Here is a 25,690-nt window from a genome sequence, read left to right as displayed (position 1 = left end):
TTACAGCCTTTGGTGTGTTGACCAAAAGGATCTCGTAACATTTTTCGGTTGTAATGTTCACTTTGCATTAAATTTTGTAGCTTTCATCAACCTTAATACCTGTTGGCACACCTGATGAAAAAGTCAGATGTCTTTATGTGGTTTATGAACATTCAAGAGGATGTAATGCCATTTTATAAAGATCAAAAAACAGCTCCAACCTCAACATGTTCCTACCTAGAGATGCCATTCATTTACACAAGTGGGGCTGCCTGCGACAGACTGGCGACCTGTCCAGGGTGAACCCCGCCTCTCGCCCAGAACGTAGCTGGAGAGGAACCAGCAACCCTCCCGACCCCATTAGGGACAAGGGTGAACAGCAAATGGATGGATGGATGGATGGATGGATGGATGGATGGATGGATAGTGGGGCTGTATTGTGATTTTGATTTAGCAGATTTCATCCGACACTTTAAAGAAAACTTCAGCTCATCCTTTGTCATAGCAAATATTTAAGGCTGAACAGTGTATAAGAGCTTCACATCAGTCAATATCAGTAATAATTGGTCAGTTTTTTTTTGTTTTCAATATGCTGAATTTTGCCATATTAGTGGAGTAATATTTCCTCTTTTGTCCATAGTTTTCTTTCCACCCAGTTATGTTATTCTTAAGCAGACATAAGGAAAAACCAAAACCTTAAACTGCTGCTGCAACAGATTGTTGCTAGGTAACCAAAGAATCCATGAGTTGCTAGGTAACCAAAGAGTTAGTGACTTAGTTAATGTTACCAACATTTCTTAACCGGCTGAGAGAAGTTGAGTGGCTAAAGCCTTTCTCCCTGAAAACAACTTTTGACAAATTTTGAATTGATATGAGTTCCAACAACATTTGATTTCTTTTGATTGCTGTTTGGTATTAATAAGATACTTTTTAATTAGAATTGAATTTCAATGTTGCATGGGTCTGTATTGGAATTCAGTGAATATATTCTATCAAACCTATTATCTATTGATGTTGATCACTTGTCAATTTGTTCAATTTGATTTGTTGTTCAGCCATATTGTTAGAATTTCTCTCAATGCTTCCTTTACAACTTCCATTCAAAGCTTCTTTTCACTTGTGGTTTGATTTTCTTCTTCTTTTGTCCTAAATTAACTCAAACATAACCTTCAGAGACACATAAAGATAGTTACAAAGTCAACCTTCTATCACCTGAAGAATGTTTCTAGGACAAAAAGACTAAAGTATCAACAAGATATAGAAAAATTAATCCATATGTTTACCTTCTCTGCAGAACCAGAAACATACATGGAGAAGAAACATTTAGCTTCTACGCACAATAAACTTCTGGAAAGCTGCACTACTTTGTAGGGTTTCAGCTGTGAGAATATTCTATGTATTAAGTATTGAATATTCAGTTTCCATATGTAGCACTTTGCTTAAGTGCTAGGCTAATATACAAGAATAGTCATAATATTTTTAGAATAGTCATAGTATTATAAAAATAAAATCAAAGTATTACAAGAAAGTCATAATATTACTAGAACAAAATCATAATAGGACAATGTTGAAATCAAATAAGTTTATAGTATAATGAGTCATAATATAACCAGAATAAAGTGAGGATATTACCAAAGTAAAGTCATAATACTGCGACTTTATACTTGTGCAACTTTATTCTCATAATATTGTGACTTTATTCTCACAATATTTTCAGTTGTAATTTTATGATTTTATTCTCATAATTTTATATTCTTAACATGGTCCTAATATAAAAGCAATCCAAAACTTTTCCTCAACTTATGCATTTTTGCAAAATGCATTAAATCTGTAAATAAAGCCAAACAACCCTGAGAGTAGTCCGGACTGCAGAATGAGCTCTGGAACAATTTCCTTTCTTAAGTTTCAGGTTGGGCTGCTGGATGTTTGACTCTAGGTAGGAAACCAGCTCTAATTTCCCAGAGAACTTGTGCAGGTTGGAGCAGAGGTGCTGAGATTTGCTGTGCAGCTCCATCCCAGTCTGATGTGTTTGTCTGCTTGGCCGTGCGTGTTTCTTCTTTCTTTGAGTGTGTTTGAGTTGGAGTAGTTTAGGCAGGCAGAGAGCTGGATCTCTGATGGTGAATTTGAGCAGACTGGAGTCTGAGAGGCAGTTCAAAGACCACAGGCCCACAGGCAACAACCAACACTGAGGCCGCTCTGCGTGTGCGTGTTTGCACAAGCGAGGGAAGCAGGGAGGGAGCGAGCATGTTTGGTCTGTGGGTGCATGTTTTTTTTTTGTCCTAACATGTGCATTTTGATTTTCTTGTATTTATGAGGGTGTGTGGTTTTGCCTTGATGGCGTATATCCTAATCTGCTTTTCTTTTGAAAGAGTTTCGCTCCACATCCTCATACATGCCACGCAGTAAATATGCCAGCATCAAAATCTTTGGTATAGTGTTAAATAAAAAGTGTTAGTGTTGTTTTAACACCAGACAGCTTTAAAGTAACACAGTCAGTGTAACTTCCTTGCATATTTGCCTGAAGTTACACACTCGAATTCTGGCATATCCATCATTGGATCCAGGTGCGTTAAACCAGAGAGGGAACTTAAACATGCAGGATGTTGGTCCTGTTGGACCGACTTTGGGCTGCACTGCTTTACAACCCGGAGAGACACTCTTACTGTCAGGCCTGCCAAATAAAACTCTTTTTGAGCCGCCAGACAACTAAGAATTTTAGATAAATGTAGGAAATAAAGAGGATTTATATAGTTTTAAAGAGCCACCATTTTATTTCTATTTTTAGGATTTGAAATTAAGGTAAAGATCAAATTTAGTAAAAAAATTTTTTTGAAAAGTTGGAAATCTTGGACTTTAGATTTTGCCTTTTGGAGCTCAGAAATGTTCTTGTTTTTTCTAGAATAATTAATCTGAGATTAATCTGAGTCTCAGAAATTCTTAGAAGAAACTTAAAAAATTTCAGCAAATATCTCAGTTTTTTGGCTGAAATTTACTCTTTTTCTTTTCTTTTCTCTTTCTACCTACAATGGCCCTGTAGACCGTCGTAAAAATCAGATGTAGAAGCAAGTAGAAAATTACTGGCTCTTTTAGTGTCATTTTTTGTAGAAATTAAGTGCAAATATTGCATGGTTACATATGTTACTAAAAATGTTAGCTGTCTTTTATTTATTTATTTATTTTTTTACTTTAGTCAAGGTTATTGAGAGCCGTTGTGGAGGGCCGAAAAAGCCACTTGTGGCCCTGGGGCCACAGGTTGCATTAAGTGTTGGTTTTACTTTTATCACTATATTTAACAGCAACATCATTGTAATCTTAATGTGACATTCAGTATTATTGATTATTTAACAATGTCTGATGTTAATTTAACAAAAAAAAAAAAAATGGCTGTCAATCTTTTAACACTTTCACAAGTGTTATTTTAACACCAGTTTGTGTGGACACATATAGACACTCTGTTGGTGTTAAAATAACACTGACAGAGTTGGTTTACTGTGTACCGCTTAAAACTGCAGACACACGTTGCATTAGCATGGGCACGCCACGCGCTGCAGACGCCCTCAACAGCTGTCCTGGACTCTGACCCTTCTGTAAGTTATGCACGAACGCTGGCAAAAAAAATAATTAATCATAAAAATGCTTCCTGCTAATTGTTGGGCTCTAATTAATGAGCTAACCTTTGGAGAGTGGGAGAGGAAGGTGGAGAGGGAAATTATTCATGTTGTGTTTGCATATATGAATATGCAAATGATAATTATCCCCTCTGAGGAGAGAAAAAAAATAGTCCAACATCTCTATCTGAAGCTTGGTTACTGTGACACACACACACACACGCACACACCTCTCTTTACTCCTCTATCATCTGCAGTTGCTTTCTCTTTGTGTGACACTCTTCATCTCGTCAACATGATCTGGTCTGAAGCTAGGTGGCTCTAAGCGATGCACAGTATTAAATGGATAAGTATTCCACCTTTTGATGATTATCACGAATCGGGATGTGACCTCTGGCTAATTCCTACCGGTAACAACTCCGCTTTGTCAAGACTTTGTCCCAAAAGTGCGGCGCCTGACATGTGTTACACGTTGACACACAGGTCAGTGTCAGGCTTCGTGACTTTGATGAGCAGGTTTTGCTTTAAAGTCGGCAGTTTCAAAAGCCACAAGGGGGAGGAGGCTTATTAAAATAAAAAACAAAAAAACAAGTCTGTTTATTGAAGGTAAAACTTTGTTAGAGATTGTCCTGCTGATAAGTTTTTATGCTGATTTATAAAAATGTCAGTAGTAAATTCAAGTTTAAATCGTTTTGTTTTTTTTCTTTTAACATTAATTTTAAACATATTCATCTGCTGAGCCTCAAATTTAATATGTCCACAGAAAAAGTAGGCCTTCTCCCTGCTGGCTTCAAACTTTAACTTATTATTACCCAAGTGGCTGATGAGAAATTTTCTATTGCACTGCAAAAACACAAAATCTTACCAGTCATTTTGGTCTGGTTTATAGTGTAAATCAGGGATGTCCAAAGTTTTTGGTGCAGGGGTCAGAAAGGTCAAGCTGGAAGATTCAAGAATGTTTCAGTATATCATAGCAGCTGGGTCTAATTTTTTACCAAACCTGTTGGAGCACCAAGAATGGCAAAAGAAAAAAATTAAACATTTAATTTAGAATTTTGACAACCATCTTTCTTAGCCTACTTTTTGATAAATTCCTAAAGCTGATTGCAAGCCTAGTGTAACTCATAGCCTCACATAAACGTTCACATTTAGCTGCGATTTGCGACAAAGGTTGTAAGTCATCCTTCTTACTGAGCAGCCAAATTACTAAAATTGCACACATCTTGCATATGGTGACAGTTGGAGTTTTACTTTCTGCTGGCATCATATGCAGGCGCAGTTTGCAATCGAATGTCTAATGTTGTGTTTTTGTACATAAACTTACATGAAAACTCAAATCTTAGAATCACCCTGTGCTATTTTCTTTTTAAAATGTGAACTAAACCCAATCCTTCCCAATATTCTGGCCAAATTCATGCTGAACAATTGGTCTAAATTTATGAATTCAGTCTTTTCTTTCCCTCTCAACTGGGTGAATATATATTTTCCCAACACCATGCTATCATAACTCCAAAATCACTCCTGAAACTGTTTACTTTTCTTAAGGTCGACACCAGAGCACTATTTTTAAAAATGAGCCGCCACAGAGAGTTTTTTCCCCAGGCCGACTCTCTGATGAGCTTCTGAACAGCCAGAGTTCCCAGATCGATACCATGCATATTTCCACTCATTCAGCCTTGTCTTCCTCTTTTATAAAAACACATTATACACACGCATATCTACAAAAAAAACTCTTTAATTCCCAAGATTTGTTTATTATTTTAATGTTTTCATTAAGAGGGAAGTGGAACCAAAGTCAAATTTCTGCTTTGTGTGCACCAACTTGGTAAATTAAACTGATTGTAATTCTGAAAAAATTATAAAAATAGAAGTATTTGGTATTTTTTCCTGGCTTGCAGACTTGTAAAAGCAATTTAAATGTTTGTCTGAGGTATCTGAATAAAATTTAGGGCTAAACGACTTGAGAAACACGAATAACTCGGAGCCAAAGGAAACACATCTGGTTCTGCTTTACTGATGGTGAAAACGATTAAAACAAATGTAATATTTTCCCAAAATATCTTGACATCCAGGCAAACAAATAATAATTTAAAAAAAATCAGATTCTATGATCTGACAGGGGGCATAATATGCAAATTAAAAAATTTTGCACATTTTTGTACTTCCATTTGGTTCTAAGCTGCTTCTATAAACAACCAAAGTGCTGAAAAGAAAACTCCCAGATGCTTTTGGTGTCTGGAAAATGAGCCATTTCCAAAACCTCCTGATTAAGTCATAATTGATGGGCTATGCACCGTTACCTAGCAACCCAAGCTGAGCTCCAGATGTTTGGTCAGCTGGTTTTACTGCTGTATGTGCTGTACAATGGCTGCTGTAAAAGTGTTTTATTGACTTACCATCCAGAAACTACTTGCTGCTTCACTTCTGCTTTTCAAAGATGTACATTTGTATAACTGCGCATCTGTTTGCAGCCATTTTCACATGCGAGTGTAAATGTAGAGTTGGGGGGCGTGGCCACCAGCTGCTTATTTAGATTTAAAGTGACAGGGTCTCTAAGACTGCTCACTCTGAAAGGATCAGACTTAAATGTCATTATCTAAGAATGATTTTGTGCAAAAAAGAGACTTATGTATGTACAGATTATAAGTCAATCTGCAGAGTGGAACAGTTGGTAGCACTAAATCAGAGTAATGTAGCTTCAGGTTTCACCAACAGACCATACATTGATGGGGTTATCAATAAATAAATAGAAAACTGATTTTGAATGCCTCTTTCAGATCCTTCTATAATTCTACGGTATATTTTTGCAGATGAATTGGACCCATTCATCCTGTAAATGCATAAGAAGAGATTTGATGTTAAATTAAACATTGTTTAAAATCAGACCGCTTGTCTCCATTTGCTTGTTTTCTTTCTCCTTTGTTGTGGCAGTGAATGAATGTTTGCTGCAGAATCCGTTTCACATTCTGATCACATTCCTACTGACCTCTCTTGTGTGTGTTTTTATGCGTGTGTGCGTGTGTGTGTGTGCGTGTGCGTGTGTGTGTGTGTGTGTGTGTGTCAAACGACTGTGCATATCATATCCAGTGGCCACATTGATTCTTTAGGTGGGATGAGGAGAACTGTAGCCAATTTCAAAAATGAATAATATATTTCTGAATAATAAATGAATGTTTTGTTCTGGCACTGCTCGGCAAGAGAAAGAAATTACCTCTCGAGTGGGATAAACTGCGTGTGTGTGTGTGTGTGTGTTGTCTCATTAGCTCCGGAATATTACCATAACGAACACACAAACTGCAGCGTGATCAATGTCTATTGATGTGCATCAGACCGTCAGACACAAAGATGGATCGATCTTCGGGAAGACTCGCATATTATTTTAAGTAGACACAAACGTACAAACTGCATTACTGTGCAGTGGCGGTTTTTGTACGGCGAGTTCAGATGAAAGCCTCGTGCCTTTAGGCATGCTAACCGATCTAAACGAGAGCATACGGTCTCCAGGACGCCTTCATCTCCGGTTCTTCTGCTTTAGGGATGCCACCACCGAACCACAGGCTCCGCCCACCTCTGGCTAGCCACTCATCAATAAGGCATCGACTTGCATACCTCACTGACCTCGCATCACACACACACACCCACACACACTCAAATGCGAGTTATTGTTATGTAGGTGCCCGTCCCAGGTGGGGCTGATTAAGTTTTCATGGATGTCCTCAGGGCGAAACACTTAGGGGTTAACCAGCTTCCTCTAGCAGAATTAAGAGTTAAAAGTCTGCCCTATCTGTCTCTTTATTCTTTCTTCTTATTTTTGTCTTTAAAAAATCAAGCAGATAAAATCCAAAATGTCATAAACAGTTTGCTACAAAATATGACTTATTTACCAGAAATAGATTTTGTAAAATATTGGTAAAATGGCATGTGGATGCAATTTAAATAAAGGTTTACACTGTAAAAGAGCACAATGTTTCCAAGTATTTTTATCTAGTTTCTAGTGCAAATGTACATCTGAAATAAGACAAAACTAACTTACAAGGAACTTTTCATGAATATTTCACTGAAATCATGACATCTTTTCCATGTTATGAGTGAAATAAAATGCCAATAGAAGTAGTATTTTCTTTTTATCAATATTAAGAATTGTTTTTAACTTAAAATTAGCTCATTAGCTCATTTCTTGCAGAAAGACTACCTGTATGTTAGTTTTGTCTTATTTCAAAGGTTGTAAATATCTTTGCAACCTTTGTTGCAAAGATATTTGCACTAGAGACTAGACCAAAGATACTTGGTAAGATTTTGTTTTTGCAGTGCTTTAACTTGAACAAGTTTCAGATATTTTGCTAACATGAAACTGAAAGAAGTAACATTGCATCTACCCTTAAAAACAGTTTGACAGTAATTGCCTTCCCATCCTGAGAAATAACTACACTGCCAAAACACAAAATCTTACCAAGTATTTTTGGTCTAGTTTGTAGTTCAAATATCTTAAAACAAAACTAAGACAAGACTAACTTTTCAGCAAGATATAGCAACTTGTTTTAACCCAGTAATTTCTTAATATTGATGAAAAAGTTCTAGTTCCACTGGAGCTGTTACCTAGCAACCCCAGCCAAGCCCAGCCTGTCACCTAGCAACCCAGTTCTAGTTCCACGGGCAGATTATTTCACTTATGATATGAGTAAAATGTCATAAGTGAAATAATCTGCCTGTGGAACTAGAACTTTTTCATCAATGTTAAGAATTTATTTACTTAAAACGAGTTTTAACTTGCTGAAAAGTTTCTTTTAAGTTAGTTTCTTAAGCTGTAAGATATTTGCACTGGAAACTAGATAAGACATACTTGGTAATATTTAGTGTTTTTGTAGTGTGGAGACGCAGCTCAAAAGTCTGGCAGGTGTAATTATTGGGGGTGGGAAGTAAATACATTTACTGGTGTTGCTTTAATTAAGTAACATATTTACTCTTTGTACATATTTAGTTAGTTTACAAAAGCCATATTTATGCTTTGAGTAAAGAATTTCCCTCTATTACATTTAAACTCATATGTTGATCAATAAAAATAATAATAAAAAAGCAATGATCAGCATTAATCCTTTCATTCATGACTTCTTGGAGACCAATATATTTTTATGTTGTTTGTAAAATTCACAAGAGGAACTTTACTCTGCTCATAAAAAAGTAACTTTTACTTAGAGTAAAATTTTTACTTCTTTGGTATCTTTACTTTTGTGTAATTAAAATGTTATCAAAATAACTGTACATTATTTTGCAGATCAGTTTTTCTGCAACGTAAGGGAACTGAACACACATGCATGCCTCACTTTTCAGATCTTTCCATGTCTTTTGTCAGAAACTTTTAGACTAAATTACATACAGATTGACTCTTTCTATTGATCCAGTGACTTCTGAAGAGTTGATTTGATAATATTTAGATTTTTTTAGAATGAAACAAGGGTAAATACAGAAATGTGTCAAAGTTTTTACATTTCTATTTCATTTTTAAAACCGTGCATTATTTTTCTTCCACTTTACCGTCATGCAGTACTTGGTGTTTCTCTGCTGCAAAGCTGCAAATGCTCCACAGGTGAAGTAGAATAATAGATGATATATGTTGAATTTCTGAGGTAAACATCATCAGTATTCTTTCAAATACCACGCAGGCGTCTGTGCTTTCTGAAATGTGCAACACGTCTCATCAAATCCTCAATAATCTTATCATCTTTTATCAATAAAGCAACGGTGCTGGTATATGTTGGGCATATTACCATCCTCTGACATGTTTTATGCATCGGATTGAGCTTTTTTTTTTTTTTTCCATGATAAACAGCCCAGCTTGATTTGCACCACTGTTATTTATTCAAATCAAATCTGAAAACATCAAATTGATCATGAATAAATAATAATAAAATCATGTCAGCAAATCACTCAAATAATTTTGTGCTTTTGATAGCAACAAATCCAATAACCTTCTTCTGACTGAAATCTCACCAAAAAACGACTTTAACAACAGAAAACATTTAAAGCAGCCTGAGAGACGGATGCTTTCTTTGACACATTTCACTTGCAGAGCTCGTCAGGGGGAAGCTGACAGCGGCGTGTCAGAGGTGATACGGCTGGGTTTCGAAGGGCCGATTTGGCGTTAACACATCTGTCAGTTGTGGGAAACCTCCTCGCGCTGCTTTGACGCGCCGAATCCAGCCAGACATCCCAGACAGATGGCAGCAGACACACAGCCGCAACCTCACATCAGTCATCTGAGACTTTTACTGACGATAAAAACAGCCCAGTGTCTGTCAGTGTGGTGATATTTTTAATTCAAGCTGTCCTAAGAGAGAAGCGACTCTCTCATGTTTACAGATAAACACACACCAGTCCAAAGAATCTCACTTTATGGTTTGCTTTTGCCCTTAAGGACCACAGAAGGATCCAGGAAGTGTGTTTTTGCTGTGTGAAGAAATATAGTAATCGAGTATGGCATCTGCTAACACTTCACAGTTTAGTAAATAAAAAGTACACTGTAAAACATTTGAAAATGAAAGTCTACCTGCTGAAAAGAAAACTGCTTTGGTTTTAACTCAGAAATTTTAGTTGAGATTTAAAGGAAGTTGGTGTTTCAGCTGTTTGAGCAAGATATAGGAGTTTAAGTAAATAATTCCTAATATTGATGTAAAAGTATTAGTTCCACTAGGAGACAATTTCACTTATAACATGGGAAAAATACTAAAAATACCAGAACTTTTTTTATTAATATTTAGGGATTTTTCATTTAAAAAAAGCTCACATTTTTTACTTGTTAGTTAGTTACAAGTGAACTAAGATATTTGCACTACAAACTAGACAAAAATACTTGGAAAGATTTTGTATTTTTGCAGTGTATGGCTTAAGAAAAGACAAATGTAAGGCCCTCCACAAGGAGGATAAGCTGCTAAAATTCATTATTAAAAAAGCTGTCTGTTTGGAGGCAAATGTACTCATGGAAAGTTGAGTGGAAGGAAAAGATGAACTAGAAACTAGACAATCACACTTGGTAAGAGTTTGTTGTTTTTGACGCAGTTTTGAGTGACATGCACATAAGAACCAGAACCAAACACAGAGGAGCAGCATTCAGCTTCTACGCACCACAAGTCTGGAGAAAACTTCCAGAAAACTGTACAACAGCCGAAAAACTGAGTTCCTTTACGTCTAACTAAAACTACTTTGGAACCATAACAAATGAAACACGTTTTTAAGCAGGTTTTTATAATGCCATGTTGCTCAAATGGGCTACACAAATGAATTTGATTGATTGATTGATTGATTGATTGATAAGAGGCCTAAATCTGAATACAGAATGTGTAAGATTTTCTTTTCCTCCTCCACTTCCCCCTACAAACCAGAGAGACGGCCAATCAGAGCGAAACAGGGAAGCACAGAGACACGATGCGGCCTGGCAGCTTTTAGCAGCTGACACAGAGCGGGTATGACACACACACACAAAAATGGAGGAAAAAAATGGATGCACACCCATAAACACACGCAGGATGACACAGACGCGTAGTGACAGCCTCTCTCCTCTGGCAGGGAGTGGCAGGTCTGAAGCCCCCCAGGCAAAGCTGCTGCTACTGGAGGAAAAAACCCCAACAACCCCTCACCCCCATCAGCCCGCTCCCCGTACCTACGCTCTGACCTCCCGCCCCAAAACGATTAATATATGTGTGCATGGTTTCCTGTTAGGATGATGCTAAATGGGTGATGACTTCTGCCTCTGAGGCTGCATGTGTCTGGTGTCAACTGTAGTTCTCTGTGTGTGTGTGTGTGTGTGTGCGTGCGTGTGTGTGTGTGTGTGTGTGTGTGTAATGGTCAAAGGCCCGAGGCAAACGTCCCCAACGTTCGCTGGAGGGAAGTCAATAATCATTAGTTTTCCAGGTGAGAGGTGCTCAGAGCAAGAAGCGCAGAGCTCTTTTTAAGCTCAATTGCCAGGAGTGAGGCATTGTATGCATTGTTAAAGCTCAAAGTGAATCTGTTTGGAGGCAAAAATATACAAGATGGTACCTTTCACTGCAAAAACACAAAATATTACCAAGTAGTTTTGGTCTAGTTTCTACCGCAAATATCTTAGTAGCCTTGAAATAAGACAAAATTAACTGACAAGTAACTTTTCTGTGGGAAATAAGAACTAGTTTTAAGTAAATAATTCTGAAGTACTTATAACAAAACATTTTTTCAGAAGTAGAATAATCTGCCAATGTAAGCAGAACTTATCCATCAATGTTAAGGAACTACTGACCTATAACAAGCTCTTACTTCTTGCAGAAAAGTTGCTTGTTTTGTCTTACTTCTTACAAGACAAACTAGATATTTGCACTGGGAGCTTGGCTAGAAATACTTGGTAAGATTTTGTGTTTTTTCAGTGCGCAGTTTATGCTCTCTAATATTGATTGTGGTGCTTTTTAAATGCCATCAAACACCCCACATTTACATAAACTTCACCAGGCGTTTATTTAGCACCTCAAGGTCATTCACAAGGGCAGAATCCAAATGCACACCACACTTTTCAGACTTCTTTCCAAATTAAGAAAAAAAAAAATTCTTTCTTACACTTCAGCTATTCACTGTCTAATGCAGCTTTTTTTATTACATAAAAAATTATATTGAAGTTTGTAATTATAAATTTACTATTTCAAAGTTTCTTAGTTTAACTTTTAAGACTAAAAAAATATTCAACTTTGAAATTTCAACCATGTAAAAATAATAATGAAATATTTTTAGGTTACATATTGACCTACATTTGACACATATTTACTTCCATACTTTTAGACATAAGTAGTATCTTTCTCAAGGTATTCCCTAAAAATTCAAGCTTGATGTCAAGAACTGACAAAAACTTATAACAGTGTGGATTTCAATTGCTTTTTCTGAAATTCACATTTCCAAAAATCTGGTTTGTTGAAATTGCAAAACTATCAGCATTTGTTCCTGTATTTTTGATTGTTTGTGTTTTGATCTCAAAGGAAAAAATATAACTATTCCATAAAAAGAGTAAATAAAAATCCACATTAACTAACTGTGTCAGGAGACTGTTTAACATGCAGGATGTGAACTGCAGAGATGTGAAAATTATTCCCAACTTTAAAGAATGTATTTTCAACTTCACTTCTGCCCATGAAAAGACTTCAAGGCCCCGAAAGTGATTAACCTTGGACAAATAGCATTCTGGGGAAAAGTTTCCCCAACAGGATTTGACTAAATGTTTTTGAGTTGATACAAAAATTTAGCCGTACCTCCTTCCAAAACAGTAATTCACTTTGATCAAGGTGAAGTTTAGAAATATTTGAAGGAAGTTTGAGTGGCATTGAGATAATGTTTCTATTTCTCCCATTTCTTCAGGGATGTAGTCGAGAATTGATTTATTCTGGTTTAGCCGATCGCTGGTTGCTGGGGTTTATAGATCAGTCTCAGTATTTAGCTGATACTTAATTGGGTTACTCACATACATCCTGCAATCTAATAAGAAACTCAGTTTCAGCTCCTTTAAGAACGAGCTATTTTAGGGTCTCTGTCACTTTAACTGCTGCTGGCCACTCCCCCTAACTCAATGTTTACATTTGCAGATGAAAATGGCTGCAAAAAGATGTGCAATTATACAACCATACATCTTTGAAAAGCAAAAGTGGAGCCTCCTCCACAAACAACAAGAATGCAGCAGGTGGTTTCTGATTTGTAACTCAACAACAAAACGCTTCTCTTTTCCAGAAGCCATTGTACAACACATACAAGGGTTAAAACCAGCTGACCAAATGTGCTGGAGCTCAGCTGGGGCTGCTAGGTAAATGGGCCGTGCCTGCTGATTTGTGATGTTACATTCAGGAGGTTTTTGAAATGGCTCATTTTCCAGACACCAAAAAAACTTTCATTTATTGCCAAACATTGGCTGTGTTTTTTTTTTAAGCACTCCATAATAATTCCCTTTTAAAGCTTTGTGTGTAAATAAAAAATTAAAGGAGTTGCTAAGCAACGGCACAGTGCCTGTCGATTTTGACTGAAGATTCTGCAGGTTGTTGAAAAAAATAAAACAAAACTTACAACCAAAAAAATGTTGTTTTTTTTTTCCTTTAAGGGCTTTGGCTGAAGTAGAAAAATGTGCAAAAAGTGAATTTTTCATAATGCTTCCCCTTCAACAAATACATTATGTAAACCGTTACTGCATCATTTCTAATTTATAAACGGGGTCAGGCTTACTTTCTCCTTGGTCATTTTCAAGGTTTAATTTGCTCGTCTCCACCGTCGCCACATTAAATCAGACTTTAACCATGTTCTGTCTGCAGTATTAACAACCACAGAGTGTCTCTGTATGTGAAAGGTGTGTGTGTGTTTTAGCATTTCTCACCTTGTGAGGCCTATTTCTCCAACAAATACCCCACTGTGAGGACCCACTTTCTGTTTTTGAGTGAGGCATGGTTAGGTTTAAAAATAATATAGAAATGAATGAAATCAGTGCAAAGTCCTTGTGAAGATAGAAAGACATAATGTGTGTGTGTGTGTGAGAGAGAGAGAGAGTAAATGTCCATGAGAGTATGAGGTTGATTAGTTCAGGTTTTAATGTGGTGTGGTCGGCATAGCCTCGGGTCATGCAACAGGCCTATTGTGGGAGGCAGACAGAGAGAGAGAGAGGAGAGAAAATGAAGCAGCACAGGAAGGGAAGTGTGTGTCTATCTGTGGCGTGCGCGTGTGTGTGTGTGTGTGAATGTTAATGTGTCTAATTAAAGACGTAGGGGATCATGCTCCAGCCCTGAGCTCTAGCAGCCGCCCGGCGTAGATATGACCTAAGGCCATGGTCTGAACCCACACACACATCGCCACACTGAATGCTCTCGCAGCGAAGAACTGTTCCTCATTACAAACAAATTAAAACGCAGGCTTTACTGTGGACACGTCCAAACAAGCTCACACTCCTGTAATAATAAAAGCACAGACTTACTCAGACGGAAAAAAAAAACAAAAAAACACCTTCTCTCATGAATCTGGACAAACAATATTCAGAAAATGTTTAGGGAATAAATGAAAAATACAAACAAATCACCAAAACTTGCTTTTTACTATTATTAAAGGTGACCTATAAGCTTTCCTTGAAAAAGTTAGCATAGGTTCATGAGCTATACAAAACATTTTAAATCATTCTTAGATTGTGAGATTTTAATCTGCTCAGCTCTGATTTCTTCCAATTTTGATTTGATATAGGGCCTCCTGTCAATTTAAATCCAAATTAGCTGCTACTGCTCCCAACTATACATTTACAATCGCATGTGAAAATGGCTGGTAACTGTGCAACTATACAATCGTACATCTTAGAAAAGCAGAAGTGGAGCCTCCTGCAAAACCAACAAGAATACAGTAAGTGGTTTCTGGATGATAAATCAACAACAATCTTGTCTTTTCCAGCAGCCATTGTACAGCGGTAAAACCAGCTGACGAAACATGCCGGAGCTCAGCTTGGGTTGCTAGGTAACAAACTGTGCCTTCTGATTTGTGACGCCAACTTATTGCCGAAATTTTGTGTCCCTTTTTTAATCACTTGGGTTGATTTTAGAAGCAGTTAAGACTCAAACAAAAGTACAGAAACATTCAAAATGTGACTTTTGCATAACATGTCCCCTTTACTCTATTGAGGATTGAATCGTTTGCAGTTTACAAACAAATTGGAAGAAAAGAACGTTGTACTTTGTGTTTTGGATGAGATTTGTTTGAAGATATTGGCTAATGACGGAAATACTAATTGTCTCTTTGTTTTGTGTAGAAGTGGTGTGAATAATTTGTACATTTATGTCATTCATGTAAATGCTTTTTTAATTTTAGCTTGCTAACCGTGGCCAATTTGCATAGTTAGCTAACAGTATCCTTTGTGTTTTTCAGTTTTACGATGGCCAAAGTGAAGGCAGGAGTCAGAGGCCATTCTTCAGTAAAGAAGCAAAAAGAAATTTGGTTATTGGAGTGTTGTTATCTGAAAACTCAGGGCGAAAATGACACACGGCTGCTGATTTCTGCTATTATATTCGGAAGGCTCATTTTCCAGACACCAAAAAACACTAGCTTATTGCCAAAAACCTGCTGCGCTTCAACTGTTTTTACAAGCAGTGTAGACCCATATAGAAGCACAAAAATGTGCAAAATATGAACTTTGCAGAACAATTACAGGTTATTTTTTAAATCAAGCCTTGAGAGGTAATTGGTTTCACATTTCTGTGAAGGAGACATTAAAAAACACACAGACAGTGCAGGAGTTTAGAGTAAGATATGCCATGACAGTCTGCATTAAGTGTGTGTGTTTCGGAGAGGAAGAGGAAGATGGTGTTGGTAGTAGGCGGGCAGGTTGGCGGGTGGAGGGGGTGAGCTGGTGGAGAGGAGCAGGGAGGAGGGAGTAAAATGGGTGTCAGGGTGCTTGCAGTCTGTCGCCCAAGGCTGTGACATTACTGCACTTCTGCTCCGCTTCAAAAGAACCAAATCTAACTGACGACTGCTGTGATGGCTCATTGTGTGCGTGTGTGCGTGTGCGTGTGTGTGTGTGCGCGGCACGTACAGTATGTGTGTGTGTCTAAATCACACTCACTGTGATCTGAAATTGGGATAATGTGCTGTGACACACTGCACAGTGGAAGACTTGACTGTATTACTCTACTGAACCAGCACCCAGGACTCTCTCTCTCTCTCTGTGTGTGTGTGTGTGTGAGGCCTAACACCTGCTGATTGATTGACAGATAAACAGGTTGTGGATAAAAACCATTCGTAGATACAGTATCGAGTTTTCAGTTAGTGTTATTGAACGTTCACGATCAGTTTGCAGCTCAGCTAATTGGAAGCGTTTAAGATGGTTGTCAAAAGGCAGGAGAGTTGAGATAAAACAAGTGAAGTTCCCAGCTTACTTTGCCAACACTGTTACCGTTTTTGTTCTGGATGAATCAAGTCGTAGCTTTTAGGTTTTTTGATCAAAATTGAGTTTTTCTTAACGTTGAGCTCTAAAGTGAGTTTAAAAACGGGACTTTAACGTGCCTTAGGCTACGTTCATACAACACATCTTGATGCTTAATTCTGATTTATTTATTTTTTTTTTTTTTTTTGCTGAAATCAGATTTTTTTTGTGTGTGGTCGTTCATACTACTAATTAAACCCGACCGCAGTGAGATTTCTGTACAGAAGGAGAAGAACATTGACTTCAGCGCAGCGTTTACAGAAGTGATAATGGAGGGAAACATTTATGGATCAATTTAAAAATTTATACAGCAATGGGAGCCAACAGTATTGTCACAAGATAAAAACACAGAGCGCTAATGAGAAGAAAGCAGAATTAACAGTGAGGTGTTTTGTGCCAATTTCTGTAGAGAAATCTGGATGTGAAGTCAGAGTGGTGGGATTGTGAAGTGATGCACTTCAGTGACAGAGTTTTTCCACATAGCTTTTCCTTCCCAGCCTGATAAACAAGAGCTTTAAAGGGGACATATTATGCAAAATTTACATTTTTCACATTTTTGTACTTCCATTTGGGTTTCTACTGCTTCTAAAAACAGTTCAAGTTTTGAACATGAACTGGTTTCTGCCTGTAAATAAATATTTTGTGGTGTCTGGAATACGAGACATTTCAAAAGCCTTCAGAATGCAACGTCACAAATCAGCAGGCACTGCCCTGTTACCTAGCAACTCCAGCAAAACCCAGCCTGTTACCTAGCAACCCAAGCTGAGCTCCAACACCTTTGGTCATTTGGCTGGTTTTGCCGTTGTACAATGGCTGCTGGAAAAGAGAAGTGTTTTGTTGTTGACTTTTCCATCTGGAAACCACTTGTTGCATTCTTGTTCTTTGTGCAGGAGGCTCCACTTCTGCTTTTCAAAGATGTACAGTTGTATTATATGACATCTGTTTGGAGCCATTTTCACAAACGAGTGCAGATGTTGAGTTGGGGGCGTGACCATCAGCAGCTTGTTTGGATTTAAAGTGGCTGAGACTTAAAACAGCTCAAAATAGGTAGAACTAAAACTTCATCATCTGAGAATGATTTTGTGAAAGGAGGCATAACAAGTCACGTCTAAATAACGAGATAACGAACATGGCCAATTGCCTGTTGTACTTAATTTTATAATAAAGTATTTCTCCTCTTATTTGAGTAAAATGTCTGGATTTTCTGCCCACTAAATGAAAAACAAACATATTTGAATCAAATATTCCCCAGACACAGAGCTGCAGTTTTTGTTAACATTTCTTATATTTTATACTGAAAAAAACTGATTTGGAAAGATGTTTCTTTTTCCTGACGTAATCATGTTACTTAACTGATTTATTTTCGTTTTGGTCACCAAATTTTCCACATAACTCGATATTTTGTTCCGATTATCTAATTTCTAAATGTTAAATGGTGATAATTTGATTAGTTAATCTTTTTTACGTGCCATTTTTTGGCTAGTTTTTGCTGTTACTTCAGTAAAACTATTTTGAAGTATTGCTACACTTATTTGACTACAATGTTTGTGTATCTGCCCACCACTGCTTGCTACCAATAAATAGATTTGGAGCACTTAGTATTTGTTTTTACCTGTTTTTATTCAGGGCAGATTTATAAATCAAACCCTGGAGGTGTTTAGAAAACTAGATGCCTTTCTGGATTTGTAAACAAGTAAACATTTTGCTGCAAAATTTGCTTTAAAAGAAATGGTGCACAATGTGGTTAAAATGTTTCAATGAAACCATCTGGTTATATCGCCCTTCTGGCAATTTGTACAGAAATCCAATTTTCTTCCACTTTGGTAAATCTTGAGAGAATTAAAAAAAGCAAAGGGGAACATTTTGATAAAAGTTTAATAGTTTGATCATTTTTGCACAAGTTTTGTTTGCAGACAGGTAGAGCATTGGTTGTCTTTTCCTCTTAAATGATTTAAAGACACTGAATTACATAAACTCAGCTATTAAACATCTCCAGTTGTAAAAATGTTTTACCTTTTTTTAATTTGCAGTGACATCAACAATTGTCTATTCCGGTGTTTTCAGCAACTTATGAGCTTCACATAGACCATACAATTTCACCTCTACATTATTATTAATCTTAAGTTGTGAATTTGCTCTTACTGTACATTATGTCATTGTCATTCTTATATATTTTACTTTTATGTAAATATGCACGCTTCCACTTATCTTTAACTTGCTGCTGGTTCACCTGAACTTCCACTCAGTAGGGAGCAGTTGGAGAAATCTGCTGGGCTTTCTTCCTGTTTCTTTTAAAAGATTAAAGTTTTATCTCAGCTGCTCAAACGGATTGTAATTAGTTTTTCTTTCTTCTTTCTAGTTGCAAAACTCCGGCTGGTTGCAAAGTCAGACGTCGCTTTGCAACTCAACTGGTGTTACTTCAGAGCAACAGATCTGAAGGTAAACTTGGACAGTTTTGCTTTAGCAATAGAGCAATGTCACATCAGATTTAACACATTAACAAACTCTTAAAATATTAATTAATAGCTGTCTCTGCATTCAAGAAATACTGCTTCAAATGAATTAATGTGGAACATCTTTTCTCATCGATCAGTCCCTCCAGGATTTTGCGAATGTTTTGTGATTTAAAAAAAAAAATTTCCAATCAAAATTACTGATTTTGTCGCTCCAATTTAGAAATATGACTGTTTATTACTTCTGACATTTTATTATTGTAATATAAACAAATTAAATACAGGCGTTAAGATTAAGTGAACAAACAGAAACAAAATGACATGTAAAACAATAAAAATGAAAATAGAGACTATAACTTGACATCCAATAACTCGAGGGTAGCAGTAAGAAATACTGGGTATTAGCATCACTTAAGCTCCATATTTATTACTATTTTTGCGTAATTTTTACAATAAACTCACAGTTATGCCTTAGGAGGAAAGAGTGGAATCTGCTGATTTTTGGTAAATTGCAGAGAAAATAAATCTTGAATGACTGATTGATGTAACTTAGAGGGCCACATGAAAACCTACGGTGGGCCAGATTTGGCCCGCGGGCCTTCAGTTTGACACATGGCTTATATAGTCAATAAAAGGATTAAGTAGATAAACTATTATCACTTCTAAGGCTGATAGTTTGTTCTTGGTGTACAGGCATGTTTTCCTGTCTGCTGCAGAACTCTACAGGATGTTTGTGAACATGGAAAAGCTCAGGTAGGATTTTGTCAGCACACGTCAGCATGTGAGTGTGCGTGTGTGTTTCTCATGAAAGAGAGGTAATTTCACGCGTGGTCAGACGGTTGCATCTCAGCTTTAGCCTGGAGTGTAGCAGGAACTCCTTAACTGTTCAATGACTTTAGCTTGAGGCAAGGTTCGCCTACACACACACACACTCTCACAGCACACACGTTTAAAATTACACCCATCTACTTGTTCTGCTTCCATAACCACTTACACACACACACACACGCTCACACGCAGAGGCTTTTGTTGCTGTAAGGTGTATGTAGTTGTTTTACGCCGGAAGGTAAGATCACTGCATTGTCTGTTTGATAAAGCTACAACGTCCATCTCCTTCAAAGCGCGGCGCGCTGATGTGATGCGCGGCGAGCGTGTTGATGGATTTGACGATTATGCCGCCCAGGGCGCTGAGCAGGAAACACTGATGGTGCCACTCTGTAAACCAGAGGAAGGAGAGGAACAGAAATAACTTCATTAGAGGAAGGGAAAGGTGAGGCGTCTCCTATGAGGGAAACCCACACCTACTCACACAGACCCTCACCTGGCTGCAAACATCAAGCTTTGCTCTTAGACCATGGGTTTGTTTCATGTTTTAGGTATTTATGTCGTAATATGTTCACTGTGCTGTGCAAAAGTCTTTGGTCATCTCTCAGTTCATTTTATTTTGGTTTCAGAGTGTAAAATTCAGCAGCTTCTCCCAGATACCTATTATGAAACAGGCAATAAACATTACATTTTGTCACATCATCATCAAAATACACATGAAATATGTTGATCTAGGTTCCACTTGCTACTAATCAAATGGAGCTGTAAACAGCTTTGATTTAAAGGGGCAGTATTATGGCTTAAAGTGCCATTTTATAGCAAGATCAAGTAACTATGTTGACGTCAATTGTTATAAAAATGCTCCATATATCAAATATGACTTATCGTTTGTTCACACCAAACGCAATTCACACGTCAAAAACACGTCCGATGCTTCAAGTTCGACACGTGTGCACTTTGAATGCAGACGCTTGACATTTCTTGCGTTTTGTGCATCATTCACGTCAGGTTTACATTCAATGTCTGCGTGGATACGGGTGCTTTGGACGCTCTTGACGTATCAAACCCTCCAAATAGTTCAAATCACGCTGCGCTAGACGGTCAAAACGCGCCGCAACGGCCCTTGATGCGCTTTCACATAGACTTTCAATGTATAGACGCTCAAAATGCGTTTGGTTTGAACACACAGTTAAAAGAAGTTTTACTTTGTTAACATCTCGAAATTGAGCCTCTGTCTCTTTAAGAAGCTCCTGCTCTTTCTGAAACTCCACCTTCAGGAAGTCATCACGAAATCGCTCCTCTATCAACCCTTTAACAACGTTCTTCCCAGCGTTGCACTGAGAAGTAGCTCGTTTAATGAACTCAGCCGAAGCGCGGTTCTACCAGGTGTTTGCTAATTGCTGCTGACTAGTCTGAAGGAGCAGGGAGGTGGAAGATTGGAAACTGCAGCTCTGTGAAGGAGCTGTGTCCTTGAAGGCGGAGCTAGGTCCACCCAGGTGTTTGGGACAGTTGAATGGTTGCCATGGAGATGAAAGGATTTCTCAAACATGCATGAAAGAATCAAAAGACTCCGCGGATGTTTTTGATGATGGAAAAACATTAAAACGTGATTTAAAGCCAAAGCAAAAACTCAGTGTTTTGGCTGTTTTGTAGTTTTTTGGAAGTTTGTTGCAGATTTGTGGTAGAAGCTGAAAGTCGTTTGGTTCTGGACCAGAACCAGAAGACTTGAATTGAGGAAAGCAGAACCAAAGTTCTGGTAGTTTAATATCTGAGGAATTAGTTTCTTTCACATTAGAGTCGACTTTGATGAAATATTTTTCCCCAAACAGCCAGTTAAAGTCAACCCATCTTCCTGTAGAGCTCGCTTTAGGCGTCACGCGTTTCAGCGTTCCCATTGGCTGCAGGCTCGTCCAATTGCATCCGCAGGTATTTCGGTCTGCGCCTGTTCATTATGTCGCTGTAAATCGAAGAGGAAGTGAGAGGCTCCAGAGTAATTTGCATTTGCACCTTTGTCTGGCAATGCCAGGGTTTATGCCATCGAGTTCATCAGACAGCCTGTCAAAATGACTGACAAGTGTAGCAGCGGTGATTGAGGGGCTGGATTACAGCTGGGACAGCATGTGAATATTATTAGCTGGAGGAAAGAGAGAACAGCTGCAGAAGAGAGGAGCCTGGGGAGGACTAAAACACAGAAACAATAGGATGGTTGATATATAGCTCTCTGCTTCCTCTAACAATTTATGTAGAAAATACATTCAGCACTTTATTCTTTTCAAAAAGTGAACTCTAATAGTTTGCTTAAAAGTGAATGGAAACATACAAATTATTACAAGATTTCACGCATATAATTTTCCTACCGACACTTTCTACTAAACTTATCTTCCCATACAAGTAAAAGCGAACTTGGTCTGACCTGTGATAGATTTTAGGAACTCACCTGCAGGCAGGAGGTCAGTAAAGCTGTGAGTTTTAATGAACCAAACGCAAACCTGCAACTTTAAGTCCAAGAGTTGCAACAAAATCCCAGAGCAAACTTGGAGACACGGGTTGACCACTAGAGGAAACAACAGGGTAAAGAAGAGGATGTATCTGACGAGACAGGAGGAAACTGGGAGGGGGTTTATACTGGGAGGGATTTATACTGGGTGGAGTGATTAGTGGACGAAAAACAGGTGAGTGATGACTGTCACCAGAACCCTGACCCAACCGTAGAAACCAAAACACAAAACTCAGCCAAAGGTGACAAAACTAAACAAATATTATGTTCACTTCTACTTCAAATTATTTTAATTTTCAAGCTTAATTTTAATATATAAAACTTGTTAAATATACCCTAGACTTGTTTTGTCCAGGGTATACCACACCTATGGATAGTTGGTAACTTTAACATAATTTTTTTTTTTACTTCTAAAAAACAAAACTAGTGTTTGGGAAAAATTAATCATTGTTTAGAAAGGCTGTCTAACTCTTTAGCTGCATAATCTGACATTTTGGCTTAACTTGTTTTTCAATAAAAAGTTTTGACGCAAGAATGAAATGGATTTTTAGTCGTGTCAAAAAAATTTTTTTGTTATTTTTTATTGCAAAACTGCAACAGAAACACTTTTTTTTCGCATCACATGATCAACAACTGGATGTTAACCCTTGACTTAAACCACAAAGAAGAATATAACAGAAAGTATTAGGACGACGGTGTGGCATGATTTTTAGTGAAAAAACTTATTGACGTATGATTTTAAAGTTAAGTTGGAGGTCTGGTTGGGGCTCATAGACGGCGGTATTTACAAAAGTTGGAAACAGCTAGCATAGAATCCGACCCGTCCGTCCTGATGTGTGTCTAATTACTGACTTTACACCACATTAGTTATATCATTATGTCATAAACAGCATTTCCCCTTAAAACGAAACAACATTAAAAACATACAGAAGACGAGATGCTAACCAGTTTTTTCCATACATGCTAGGCTACCTGACGGTGAAACACTGTCTCCATGGTTACCAACGATCAGACTACATTCTCCGTCATGGGGGAGTTTTAAACTGATATTAACTTTACTTACTAAGAATGACAAAAAAATAAATAAAAATAAACATTTAATCTAAATAAATATGCTTTTATTTTGTAATCATTGAGGAAGAGGGAGGAAACCACAAGATATTTTCTTCTTCTTCTTCCTCCCTTTTCACTCGTGTATATTAAAATAATGTTTGTGAATTAATCGAATGATTGATTATTACAATGTGGGTTTAGGATACTGAAAACGCCTTCATATTTCTAAAGTCCGTGTCTGAGTTAATTCCAGAACCGGAGCTACTTCCTGCACTCGACAAGCTGCTGTACATTTGCTAAGCTTGAGAGGCTGTCAGTGAGTCTGTGGACGAGTCCAACAGTACTTAGCTGGAGAAAGAGCAGCCCTTCTGATCTCCAAGGATTACCGTGTGTGTGGGTGTGTGTGTGTGTGTGTGTGAATGCGGTTCAGGCCCTGGATGGCTTAAGATGGACTGTATATTAGAGAGGAATGCTAAGAGTCTCGAGAGTTTCACACCTTCCTCCCCTCTAAAACGCAGCCGGCTAATGAGAGAGGGAGAGATGTGAAGAGGGCGAAAGAGAACGAGATGGAATACACAGACAGGCTGTCTCCCCATCTCTGACGTATTGACATGCAGGCCATGTATGGATGGGTGTGTGGATGTGTGCGAGTGCGTTTGTGCAGCAGTAGGCTGCTGGGTTAGAGGATAATTGCCAAACCGTTGGGACCTGAGCTCTGCCCGGCCTGTCAAAGCAGGCGTGACAAAACCTCCAATCAACCCTGCAGCAACCAGAGAGGGAGAGACAGAGAGAGAGATCATGATAAAAAGAGAGAAGGAAAGATAGAGGAGTGAAGACAGGAAACAGTATTTTTTTAAGGAAAGAAAGAGAAAACAATTCTCATTCTTTGCATATTTTACTAGGATTCTGTTTTGCATGCAGATGCAGGAAGCGCCGTAAATATATATTTTCTTTGTAGCTGTTTGTTTGTGCGACCTTGTCCGGTGGCTTTGGAGCGCTCGACCAATTGCTGCCAAGGCTGGACCAACAGATCTGAGCCGTGATTGGACTACACCGCTATAAATGAGCTACTGTACACACACATGAACAGCACATTGGTTTTCGCCATAACAGGAAATGTGAAAATTGAGTACAGTAGGCAAGGATGCACATATCCAATACATCAATACACTCACAAGCACATAGAGCAGTATCGGCACACACACACACACACACACACACACATAGCCTGTGGTAGCGAGAGAATCCTGTGGTTATTACTGTACTGCCGCTAGGCTGATGGTTTAAGGCTAGCCGCAGCTCTCTCAAATACACTCACCGATTCACACACTCGGTCACACAACTGTGTGTGTGTGTGTGTGTGTGTGTGTGTGTGTGTGTGTGTGTGCAGGTACACACAGCTTGAGTGCCACCCACTCCCTGGGGAAGCTGGTGGTTTCTTCCCAAAGCGCTGCAGGGGAAACCTGAACACAGAGAGGAGGTTGGCGGCGGCTGGTGTTGGTGGTTTGGAACGAGGAAATTGAATTCTGTTGCTTTGAACTTATAAGCTGAATTTTAGTTTCCACAACAACTAAAGATGAAACAATTTGCAGTAAAAGTAAGATGTGTGTGTGTTTTTTTTGCTTTTTATTTTTGCATCAAGGAATTAAAATGTTGCAGTTGCACATCTTCTCACCAGTTTATGTCCACAGAAAATGGAAATACTTATTCAAGGTGACCTAATATACCTTCTTTAGGATAGATTTATGAGCGATACAAAACATGTTCATTACATTTTCTGCACACAATCATTCTTACATAATGAGATGTCAGGTTTTTTTATGGTCTCTTGTCACTTTAAATCCAAATAAGATGATGCTGACCACGCCCCCAACTCAATGTTTACACTCGCACATTGATTGTAAACAATGGCTGCAAACAGAAGCGCAATTATACAACTGAATGTCTTTGAAAAGCAGAAGTACAGCCTCCTGCACAACCAATAAAACCTTAGCAAGTGGTTTCGGAATGGTAAGTTAACAACAAAACACTTGCATTTCCAGCAGCCATTGTACAGTGGTAAAACCAGCAGATGAAATGTGCTGAAGCTTCACTATGGTTGCTAGGTAACGCACTAGGCTTCGCTGAAGTTGCTAGGTGACAGTCACTGCCTGCTGATTTGTGATCTTGCATTTGAAAGGTTTTTGAAACGGCTCATTTTCCAGACACCAAAAAACCTTAACTTAGTGCCAAAAAACAGCTGTTCTATTTTTCTTCTTAACTGCCTGGGCTGCTTTTAAAAGCAGTTGAGACCCAAATGGAAGTATAGAAACATGCGAAATGTGAATTTTGC

General features: G+C 38.1%; 1 protein-coding gene across 5 annotated transcripts in view; it reads left to right on the top strand.

The window, feature by feature from the left end:
* The window catches only part of LOC122825524, an 81,366-nt gene that overhangs the window by 19,999 nt on the left and 35,677 nt on the right, over positions 1 to 25,690 (top strand). For 2 of the 5 annotated variants that reach the window (XR_006369657.1, XR_006369655.1), the window contains one exon: positions 24,749 to 24,935. The exons of the other annotated variants lie outside the window; for them this stretch is intronic. The gene's annotated coding sequence lies outside the window, so the exon portion shown is untranslated. Of the gene's footprint in view, positions 1 to 24,748; positions 24,936 to 25,690 lie in introns of those variants that run through there. 5 annotated transcript variants of the gene reach the window in all.

The sequence above is a fragment of the Gambusia affinis genome, linkage group LG22 (assembly GCF_019740435.1).
Source record: "Gambusia affinis linkage group LG22, SWU_Gaff_1.0, whole genome shotgun sequence".
NCBI lineage: Eukaryota > Metazoa > Chordata > Actinopteri > Cyprinodontiformes > Poeciliidae > Gambusia > Gambusia affinis.
This window is presented reverse-complemented; position numbering and strand designations above follow the sequence as displayed.